At 39.2% G+C, this 10632-nt stretch overlaps 1 pseudogene; it reads right to left on the bottom strand.

Moving 5' to 3' along the window:
- Positions 1-9978: 9978 nt before the first annotated feature.
- On the bottom strand, positions 9979-10097 carry LOC129449426 (5S ribosomal RNA; annotated as a pseudogene).
- Positions 10098-10632: the final 535 nt, after the last annotated feature.

Raw genomic sequence — 10632 nt, 5'->3', positions numbered from 1 at the left:
GCCAACATCTGCCGCACAGCATTCTTCCATCTTAGAAATATCTCAAAAATACCCCATATGCTGTCTGCATCAGACGCAGAAAAGCTTATCCATGCTTTTATGACCTCTAGAATAGACTATTGTAACTCGTTACTCGGGGGATGCCATGCAAATCAGGTAAACAAGCTACAGCTGGTTCAAAACGCCGCCGCAAGAGTGCTTACTCGATCTAAAAAGTGACCACATCAGTCCAATTCTGGCATCTTTACACTGGCTACCAGTTAAATATCGCATACAATTTAAAATATTACTAATCACTTACAAAGCCTTAAATGGCCTAGCGCCCTCGTATATTAAAGAAGTACTATCAGAATACAATCCATTACGTAAACTGCGCTCACAAAATTCTGGTCACTTAATTATCCCTAGAATATCAAAAGTGTCTAAAGGTGGTAGATCCTTTTCCTACTTAGCCCCTAAGCTCTGGAATGATTTACCAAATAAAGTTTGAGTGTCAGACACAGTTGATCAATTTAAATCTAAACTTAAGACATTCTTCTTTAACAAAGCATTCACATAAAATGTCCAGTAAATGTACATTTCCCGCAGTAGTTAGTTTGTCTAGAACAAAGCACTCACATACCTCATATGGGTAATATACTATTGCCGCAATAGTTAGCCTGTCTGGAACCGAGCTGACTTGAACCACTATAATGTTTGACACTTGCATTGCATGTGAACGGCCCCTACGCTAATAGAATTCTGTTTTTCTCCCTGTCTCGTCCTCGACCACGAGGACCCTGAGACAAACAGACCCAGTTCCAGTTGCTGTGAAGATCATTGCATCACTGATCCACTGGCTGTCCTTCAACGTGATGACCAGCCGATGCCCGGCCAACGACCACCGGCTAAACCAGTTTAATTCGCTTACCCTCCTCCTATCCCTACAGTTTCTATATACATTATATATAAATATATATTAATTCCTCCCAAGGGTTTTTGTCCTTCTAGGACTTTTTCCCATTGGGTTTTTTTTCCTAGAGGGTTTTTAGTCCCAGGGAGAGTCAGCCAACTTTGGCTTAACTTAGCACTTTACTGTATACGTTACATTATTAATATGCTCGCTTGTACGGTTTAACCGCTTTCTCTACTTCTTATATTATATTATATTCTGTGTTCTCCTCTACATCTTCTCATGTAAAGCTGCTTTGCAACAATTAACACTTGTGAAAAGCGCTATATAAATAAAATTGAATTGAATTGAATTGAATAAGTCAAACTGAAAATGTTCTGAGCAAACAACAAGATCGTTTGGAAACTCAAATGCTCGAGCTGAAACGGACACTATTTCAGCTGAAGATCTGGAAAAAGCAGAACTCAGTCTCGTTACAGTCAAAAACAAACATTCCCTGATGATTTCAAGTCTTTGCAAAACAGCAAAGGTGTCAAAAGAAGTAGTCATCTGTGGTGCAAGATTGTATCCTCAGAGTAGGGTCATTTGAATAAGTCTGCAAAGCAAGAATCTGCTAAGCATCCAGCGATTCTTGATAGAAAGCAGCATATGCCTTCTTTGATTCTCAAGGATATACATAAAAACACAGGACACAGTGGGAGAAAGTAAGTTTTGGGTCTCATCTGCCAACAAAAGCTGATTTCTAAATGCCCAGTATGTAGAAGAATAAATGCCAAAATCAACAAACAAAAAATGGCTGATTTACCAAGAGATCATCTGTTGCCAGGTAATCCTCCCTTTACACAGGAGAAAAAAGACACCATTGATTCAGATTTAACCAAAGATATTAGATATACCAAGATGAAGCACTAGCATTGCTATGATTTGAGGGGGAGGGGGTTCAAAACACTCAATATAGCCACTCAAGCAAAAAAAGTCGTGCCTATTTGTAAGTCAAGTCTGATGTCATCTCAAAATGCTCCATCAATGCATTAAAGGAATTAATTCCATTGGGGAATTAAGCTCAATTTCCACCTCCCCTTGAGGTTAGGTTAGGCCTATGTCGCCTGCAAAATATGAAACAGAAAAAACATGAGAAAAATCACACAAACAACTAAACAAAATCTGTCACGCTGATAAAAACAACTCAAACATCTACTGTTCTTCCCTTAAAGGGACATTTCACAAGACTTTTTTAGATTTAAAATAAATGTTTGGTGTCCCCAGAGTATTTTTGTGATGTTTTAGCTGAAAATAGATGTGTTTCCCTTTAAATGCTCTGCACTAAATAGTAAAATAAGAAAGTATACTTTCAGTTTACTTTTTATGTACTTCTCTTAAATGTACTTTAGGTACTTTTCAGAAATATACTTAAAAGGAGGCAGGAATGTTGGGAACTACAGTAAGGAATGTGAGGACAAATGTATACATGTTTGTTTGAGGTTTATTAAGAAGTTAACAATATAATCAATATAGAAATGAAGGTCAGTACACTGAAAAAAATGACTCATTGAATTTAATCAATTTTTTTAAGGTAAGTGGTTGCAATCAATTTATTTAAGCTACATTTAAACAAAAGTTTTATATTTTATTTTACGTTACTAATCTTTTTTGTTTAAATGTAGTGTGAAGGGTGATCTGCACCTTCGCTCTGCGTTGTGATGCTGAATAAGGAGACCGGACAACAGACTTTCCTTAGACCATGTTTTCCTATTTTATTCTGAATGAGAATGAAAATGAAATGAATAAAAAACTCAATCCATGGCCTTTCTCCTCACACTTAACACAGACCTCTCCTTCACCGCGCTAAGCGCGAACTGAATTTATATTACAATTTTCAAATAAACTGTATGTGATTAGAGATCAAAAGTTTTTGACATTTCTCTCAATATAAGACATTTTACATGAATTCAAAACAACAGCATTAACATAACCATGGATAGAAAACATACCTGAATGAGAATGAAAATGAAATGAATAAAAAAACTCAATCCATGGCCTTTTTCCTCACACTTAACACAGACCTGCCAGTCAAAGGGATTATATTAGCCACGGAGCTAACACACACAATTAATAAACTCACTTCATAAAATACTTACTTACACAATCTCATCAAACAATCTGTGTTTCAGTAACATTATAAAGCATTTTTTAACAAAAATACATGCTTATTACAAGAAATAGACTCAAATTAAACTGTTTTTAGTGAGAACTTCAGCACAACTCACCTCTCCGTCACCGCGCTTAGCGCGAACTGAAGGAGAGCAAATGGGTACTGTTTGCAGTCGCGTATTTTATAAGAATACCGAAAAACGCGTGGAGTTTCCTGACTCGTGTGTTTGTGTATGTGCGTTTCCCCTCGCGTGAAATGTTTGACGGAAGAACAAAGAAACACTCGCGTCTGAAGATATTGACACACATACGCAAGAAAATAAGGATTTAGATGTCATGTTTTGGTGCAATCGGATGGAACAACAAGGAATGGAGAGACTGGGTTGTGGATTGCGTATCCATTAGGGCTGTCAACGAATATTCTAAATTCGAATATATATTCGAATAGTGAAAAAAACGAATTTCGAATATGAAAATTAATATTCGAATAAATTATTATTTTTTTAAAGCCCGCGGTAGTAGAGGCGTGGCTGTCTGCTTTGTGAGTGGGCGCACTAGTGCACCTGGTTCAGGGACAGGTCACAGTAGTCACACTGTCTGTCATGGTTAAAAGTTGACGCGTCTTGCATGGAAGATAGCAGAAAGTCGACCGCATCAGAGAAAGCGATTTTAACCCCCCAAAATCTAAAAAGCTATGTCTGGAAGTACTTTGGATTTTGGTCGGTAGGAGGTCAAATTGTTGAGCCGCGAGATAAAGTTGTTAGCATACCATTCGACCACTAGCAACATGATGTCACATCTCGAAAATGTGCACCCAAATGAGCATGGCATCTTTATACACACTGCATATTAATTCGTTTGTCACTTCAACTTTTAATGTTTAATCCTGTTCTGTACACAACCGAACTGAACAACTAGTAGTTAATAAAGTGTTTAAACGTGCATCATGGACATGACAGGTCTCTCTTCTGAAGAAATAAATTATTACAAGGGGGAAAAGTCTTCTGTATGCGCGATACAGAGAATGACAGAGGCACAAGCGTTTGCTGCGCAGTGTTGCCAGATCTTGCACTAAAAAAAAAACAGCGATCAAGAAAAATCCAATAATAAACCAAAATAAATCCAAACGCTTTACCTCAAAGATCAAAATATTGGGACTGGCACCTTCACATTTTAACAACACCAAAAACTTGATCACTTGAGCCAAAATCCATAAACGGTTAAGCGCTAAAATGGTATGTGAGTACAAAAAAGACGAGGACCTGGCAACACTGCAAGAGCGCGCGCAGCCTCACAAATGCGTCCAATACACAACGACACGACGGAGGTTTATTGCAAAACATAATGCTGTTAAATTATTTTCATCAAAGCTGTGAGTGATACGTGAGACAGCAGACCGTTGCTATGGTTATCTCCGTGTCAATCTTCACATTTTCACATTTAAATGCGGTTGTCACTCCTGAAAGTTTGCAGTGTGTACGAGACCACAATGTGGAACTCCAGCTAAACAGTCACGTCTTAACCCTCTACAGCACAGTGTTGCCCTCAGGCAACATACTACCTTTTTAAGCCTTACACCGACACTTTAATTTTTTTATAAAAAAAAATATATGTATAATATCACCTGACATGTCTCTCCAATGAAATGAGGGTGTCTCGTTCCCTTCTCAGGGAACAACAGTAACATACGTAACCCGAGACGTTTTCAAGTGTCAAACACAACTATGCAAAAAAGCATTTTGATATGAATCAACATTCGCATACAGAAGATATAAGCATTTAAACTGAACAGTTTAGCACGTGTGCTTAAAAGGCTAGAAATGTATGATATTATCCTACACTACACAGGGAATAATATGGATTTTTTACCAGAAATCTTCTTGCATAAAATACATTCAATGACCTGTATCTATGTATGTATATTTTCAAAAACTTCCCAGGGCCTTGAATTTTTCCTCCCAGATTCACAAACTTTCATGGATGGAAAACCTGCATATAAAAAACCTTGGTGTTTTTATACCATTGTAGCACAATGATGCCCTGAGGCAACAAAGTAAATTCTGAGTCAGGCGTGGTGGGGGAAAAAATTGTATGATGGATATTTTATCAGTGACCCCCAAGCTCCCAAAAAGTGAGGTGAAATATTTTTTTCCCCAAAAAATAAAAAGTCATGCCATAGAGCAGAGGTCCCCAACCACCGGGTCGCGACCCAGTACTGGGTCGTGGACAAGTTGCCACCGGGTCGCAAGAACGTCCCAAAAAAATTGTATAATAGCCACGTAATAGCTTAATCGGGTATTTTGTACTTTAAGAGCCGACTACAAATAACATCGATCATTTCCACTTTTGTACAGAGCCGCGCTCTCTCTCTTTTTCTCCGCCTCTCTCTCTCTCTACCAGCGCATCAGCGATCACATTGCTGTCATTAGAGTTTGAGCATACAGTACTTCTAAAACACAATCGATCAAAGAATTGCGGAGGTATGACTTTATGAATCATTTGCAAATGTACGTCGCAATGATGTACATATGCGGAGACGTTCAACTAGCGCAAATGACTGAAAAGTAATTATTTTATTCTTCTTTAAAACAACTTCAGAATTATCCATCGATCGTAGCACCATGATCAAAATAAACTATTAGGCTAATAATATTTTAACAGCTACACTTTAAACGTAGGTTTGAAAGGAACCTAAACTTGTCAATCATCATTAATCATGGTAAACGTGAGTCTCCGTGCCTCTGCGCCCAGCCGAAATTTTTCTGGCATCTCTCCTCCTTCACTGCATTTTTCTTCTCTTCTGTGACTTGGAATGGGGTCTCGAGCCCGACCAAGATTCGAGCTGCCTTCGAGAACAGCAAGCCAAGTTCGTTTAGGTTCCATTAATTATTAAGACTAAATGGGCAGGCAAACTAGTAAAAACAATGAAAGTAAAAAACAATCCCCCAAAATATGGTTTTACACGTCTATAGAAAATATACTCTAACCTAAGTAAAGCAATTATTAATTTTCCTAATGCATGGTTGTTATCTTTACTTTCGTTTAAAACGTACATTTCGAAAAGGAGGATTTTCAGCACGTTTGAACAGCAAATCAGCGACCCCCCCAATCTCACCCCCCCCCGGTCCGCGAATTTTTTTTAAAGCTGAAACCGGTCCGTGGTGAAAAAAGGTTGGGGACCCCTGCCATAGAGGGTTAACACTTACTTTGCATCTCCCGCCACAAGCTCTTTGTCTGCAACAAGACAAGAGGTCATAACGGAGAAATGAATTTCGTTCATTTGTAATGACATGAGATCGATCAGTGTCGTGGATGGAGCAGGCTTCAGGGAGTTTTGTCAAGCAATGTAACCGAGGTACCATATCACTTTAATGTCTGAGTCTTGATTTACTTGTTTTGTGTATGTAATATACGTTGTAAAATATGTTTAAACTTAAATAGACTACCTATTGAAGTAGTTATGTCTCTTTATATTAATTTGTCCTGTTATTGACGTAATGCGTCGTTAAACATCGTTAACGTCATTGAAAAAATGGGCAACCAGATATTCGAATAGTTTGAATATTTGTGGGTTTTTTAGGGAGAATATTCGAACGTCATTTTTTAGCAATTTTGACAGCCCTAGTATCCATTGACTGCAGGAGGCACAAGTTATGCATATGGAGGTCTCTGCTCATTCACTTCAATGGCGCGGGGGTGTGGCGATCTCTTCTCTTTACAGATGTTACAGGTAACATTAGAGAGACGGTCCCTCTCCTACTTTCTCATACAGTGTACACCGAATGACAATATATGTTTTCGATCTCACTTACATCATTTAAAAGCTGACATTCCAAGCATTATGTAGACATTTATCTTTTGTTTTTATGACATGTATTCGTGAAGTTACAGTTAATTTTCTGACGCGTTTCTGAAATGACTTCACTGAGGGAGAGAGAACAAAATGCGCATCATGTTTATTTTCTTAATTTTGCGAAAAGCACAACATTCTGTTTTTATTGCGAGTGGACAGAAAAAAACTACACACTTAAACGTTTTAAATGATGTATAAATCATATCTGTATGTCCAAAATCATCAGAGTTATCTAAGTCTCTTTGTGGAGTGATTTAAAAATAAAGAGTTTGTGGCACCCGTGCCGCAGCCGACCCCAGAGTGTTAAGATAGATAAGAGGGATGCAGACCTGTAAGAGGTAAACAGCTGTTAGCATAAATTGTCCACAGAAATACCCTTACATATGTAACTATCATGTACATTCAGAACATCTCAGATATACATATGCAGTGATTAGTTATATAAAAAGCTGTTTTCAGATTACTGTTTTCAGATCCCCATCCCCTTATCGTCTAGCTTCTGTTTTAAACGTGTTTCTGTAAGCGTGTATGAACTTTAAAAACACATTGCATATGGCGTCCATCCTCCGTGTAATGTGGCGCTCATAAAAACGGTGTCGCGTGTAAAGTGCAATGTTTGAAATTACCTTGCATGTAAACATACAATATGGAATCCCCAGCCAACATGTAAATGTTTACTTGGGCTACATGGGTACCAAGTGGGCATGGTCCTATTATGGGCATCTTATATGGGACTCACTTGGGTGAGTTTAGTAGGCCCCACATGGGTTAAAAAACATAGGCTCCCTATATGGGTCCTAGTTGGGATGTTAATGGGAAATGAGGGCATGGGCATAGGAAACACATATGGGGCCCTCTTGGCCAACCAATATGGATCTTAAATGGGCTAACACTATAATTCCCATATAGGCTCCTTATATGGGTCCAAAGTGGGACCCATATAGGTTATGAGTATATGTGATTTAAATAAGGAAACACAAATGGTTGTCTACTGGACAACATGGCAAACACAATTATTTCCATATAGGCTCCTTATCCATATAAGGAGTGAAAGTGGGACCCACATAGGTCACCTGTATATGTGTTTTGAACAAGGAAACACATATGGGGCCCTTTTGGCCAAACCATATGGGTACAACATGGGCAAACACAATCATTCCTATAAATGCGCCTTATATGGGCTGAAAGTGGGACCCACATAGGTCACCTGTATATGTGTTTTGAATAAGGATAAACATGTGGGACCCTTTTGGCCAAAGCACATGGGTACAACATGGGCAAACACAATCATTCCTATAATTGTATATAATTAATAATTCCTGCTCCCAAAGTGGGACCCATATAGGTCATGAGTATATGGATTCTAAATAAGGAAACACTTGTGGGACCCTTTCTGTCAAATCATATTGGACCAAAATGGGCAAACACAATCAGTCCCATAGAGGCTCCCGACATGGACCCCCATATGTAATTGTCATTTCATGCCCTGTTTTAAACAGGGATCCTGAAAGGTTTATGCCAATGTCTTACTTCGCAAACCATGGTGACGCAAGACATGTAGCCTAATAGTTTATGAAGTTCCAAAGGACTGCAGGGTAACTTCTAAGTAAAGGCGGCAGCATCAATGTAACAGAATTACAGAATTGCATTTTTTCCCCCAAAGCTTGCATGGGTATTAGTGCATTTAAAATGTTATTTGTAATATGATGACAAAACATTGCAAAAATGAGTTAGGTTCAGGCTCAGGTCAAAATTTTCCTGCAAGTCTAAAGCGATCTGACATAATTAGCAAAAGTGAAAAAGTGACAGACCGTATTCACCTTATTCTGATATCTAGACCAATCAGTTCTCACTGTAGGCAGGCTTACAATCAACCTCTCTCTTCAGCTCAGTAAACCACTGTACAGAAGTTTATTTACAATGTACAGTAAATGACAGAGTGTCAAAAAAAACAGGAAAATAATACAATAATTATCCTTGCCGGGTTGCGTATGTGTGGTGCGGGTCTTGTTAAAGAAGGTCCAGATTCTATTGGGGTAGGAGCGTGTTTGTTTAGGTGATTTCAAATATCAACATTGGCTTTCAAACATTGTGGACTCTGCCTTTAAAAGAGCAACCATAGATAATAAACAACATAATACAAAATAATATATAATTTATATTGATGATTTATTTATTTTAAATGTATGTTTTTTTTGCGGGGGCTTGTTGGTGAGCTTCCTTCCCAATCAGTTTTTGTAGGGTGGGATGTCTGAGTGTAATTTTAATAAATTAAACAGTTAAAACTGCACAAAAATCTTTTTAGAACTCATTTTATGTTTTGATAGATACTAAGTGAATTATCACCATACACCATAGGCCTCTATCATGCTCTGGCCAGACCCTAAACATGAGTAGTTACACGAGGAAGTATGGTAAAAAATATTGTATGGCGGAAGAGCACTTCGACCTTGGGCACAGTAACATCATCACTCCTGACTACTCCCCCTCTTGCTTAAACTATTGTCACAGGCCGGAGCGGACCACGGACTGTGTGTGTCACGCTCCTCCCAAAGTTCCACCTCGAGGAGGTCCCAAAAGCACCCTAATGACCAAACAAACAAGAGATAAGTAAAATGTAAAATGGTAAACTTTATTTATATTAATTAAAATCAGAAAGGGGAATGGGGAGGGAAGTCTAAAATATCTCTTCTCGCCCTCAGGGGGAACTAAGGGGCAAGGGAGGTTGGAGGGGAGAAGTCTGGTTCCGTAGGGCCAGGGGATTCATGGAAGTGAACTTTTATTCACTTTTATTTTTACATCAATAAATAAATAATTAAGTAAATGTTTACAGCAACTGGTCTGCCATCCAAGTACTAACCAGGCCGCCCCTGCTTGGCTTCCGAGATCAGATGAGCGGGCCTGCTCAGGGTGCATGACTTCCGAGATCAGAGAGCGGGATTGCTCAGGGTGGTGCGGCCGTAAGCGAGTTCTGACTCGATTCGAGAGACACTTCAATACTAATGTGGCAACGCCATGCCATTGGCAAACACTTACAGAATGGACGCATTCATGGAAAAAAATATTGGAAAAAATAAGTAAATGCTTACAGCACCTGGTATTCTCAGCCGGTCTCCCATCCAGGTACTAACCAGACATGACCCTGCTTTGCTTTCGAGGTCAGACGAGAGCAAGTGTGCTCAGGGTGGTGTGGCCGTAAGCGAGTGTTGACTTGATTCGAGAGACACTTCAAGACTAATGTGGCAATGCCATGTCATTGGCGAACACTTACAGAAAGGACACATTCATGGAAAAAAATATTAGAATAAATAATTAAATGCTTACAGCACATGGTATTCCCAGGAGGTCTCCCATCCAAGTACTAACCAGACCCGACCCTGCTTTGCTTCCAAGATCAAACGAGAGCAGGCATGCTCAGGGATGCGTGGTTGCAAGTGAGTGCTGAGTCGAATTGAGAGACACTTCAAGACTAATGGGGCAACGCCATGGCATCAGAGAACCCTTACAGAAATGTTGCATTCATGGAAAAAAATCATAAATAAAAAAAATCATTAATTAAAAGTTTGCACCACCTGGCAATCCCAGGCAGTCTCCTCTCCAAGTACTAACCAGGCCTGACCCTGCTTGGCTTCCGAGATCAGACGAACGGACATGCTCAGGGTGGTGTGGCCATAAGCGAGTTCTGACTCGATTCGAGAGACACTTCAAGACTAATGTAGCAACGCCATGCCATTGG

The sequence above is a fragment of the Misgurnus anguillicaudatus genome, chromosome 9 (genome assembly GCF_027580225.2).
Source record: "Misgurnus anguillicaudatus chromosome 9, ASM2758022v2, whole genome shotgun sequence".
Classification (NCBI taxonomy): Eukaryota; Metazoa; Chordata; class Actinopteri; order Cypriniformes; family Cobitidae; genus Misgurnus; species Misgurnus anguillicaudatus.
This window is presented reverse-complemented; position numbering and strand designations above follow the sequence as displayed.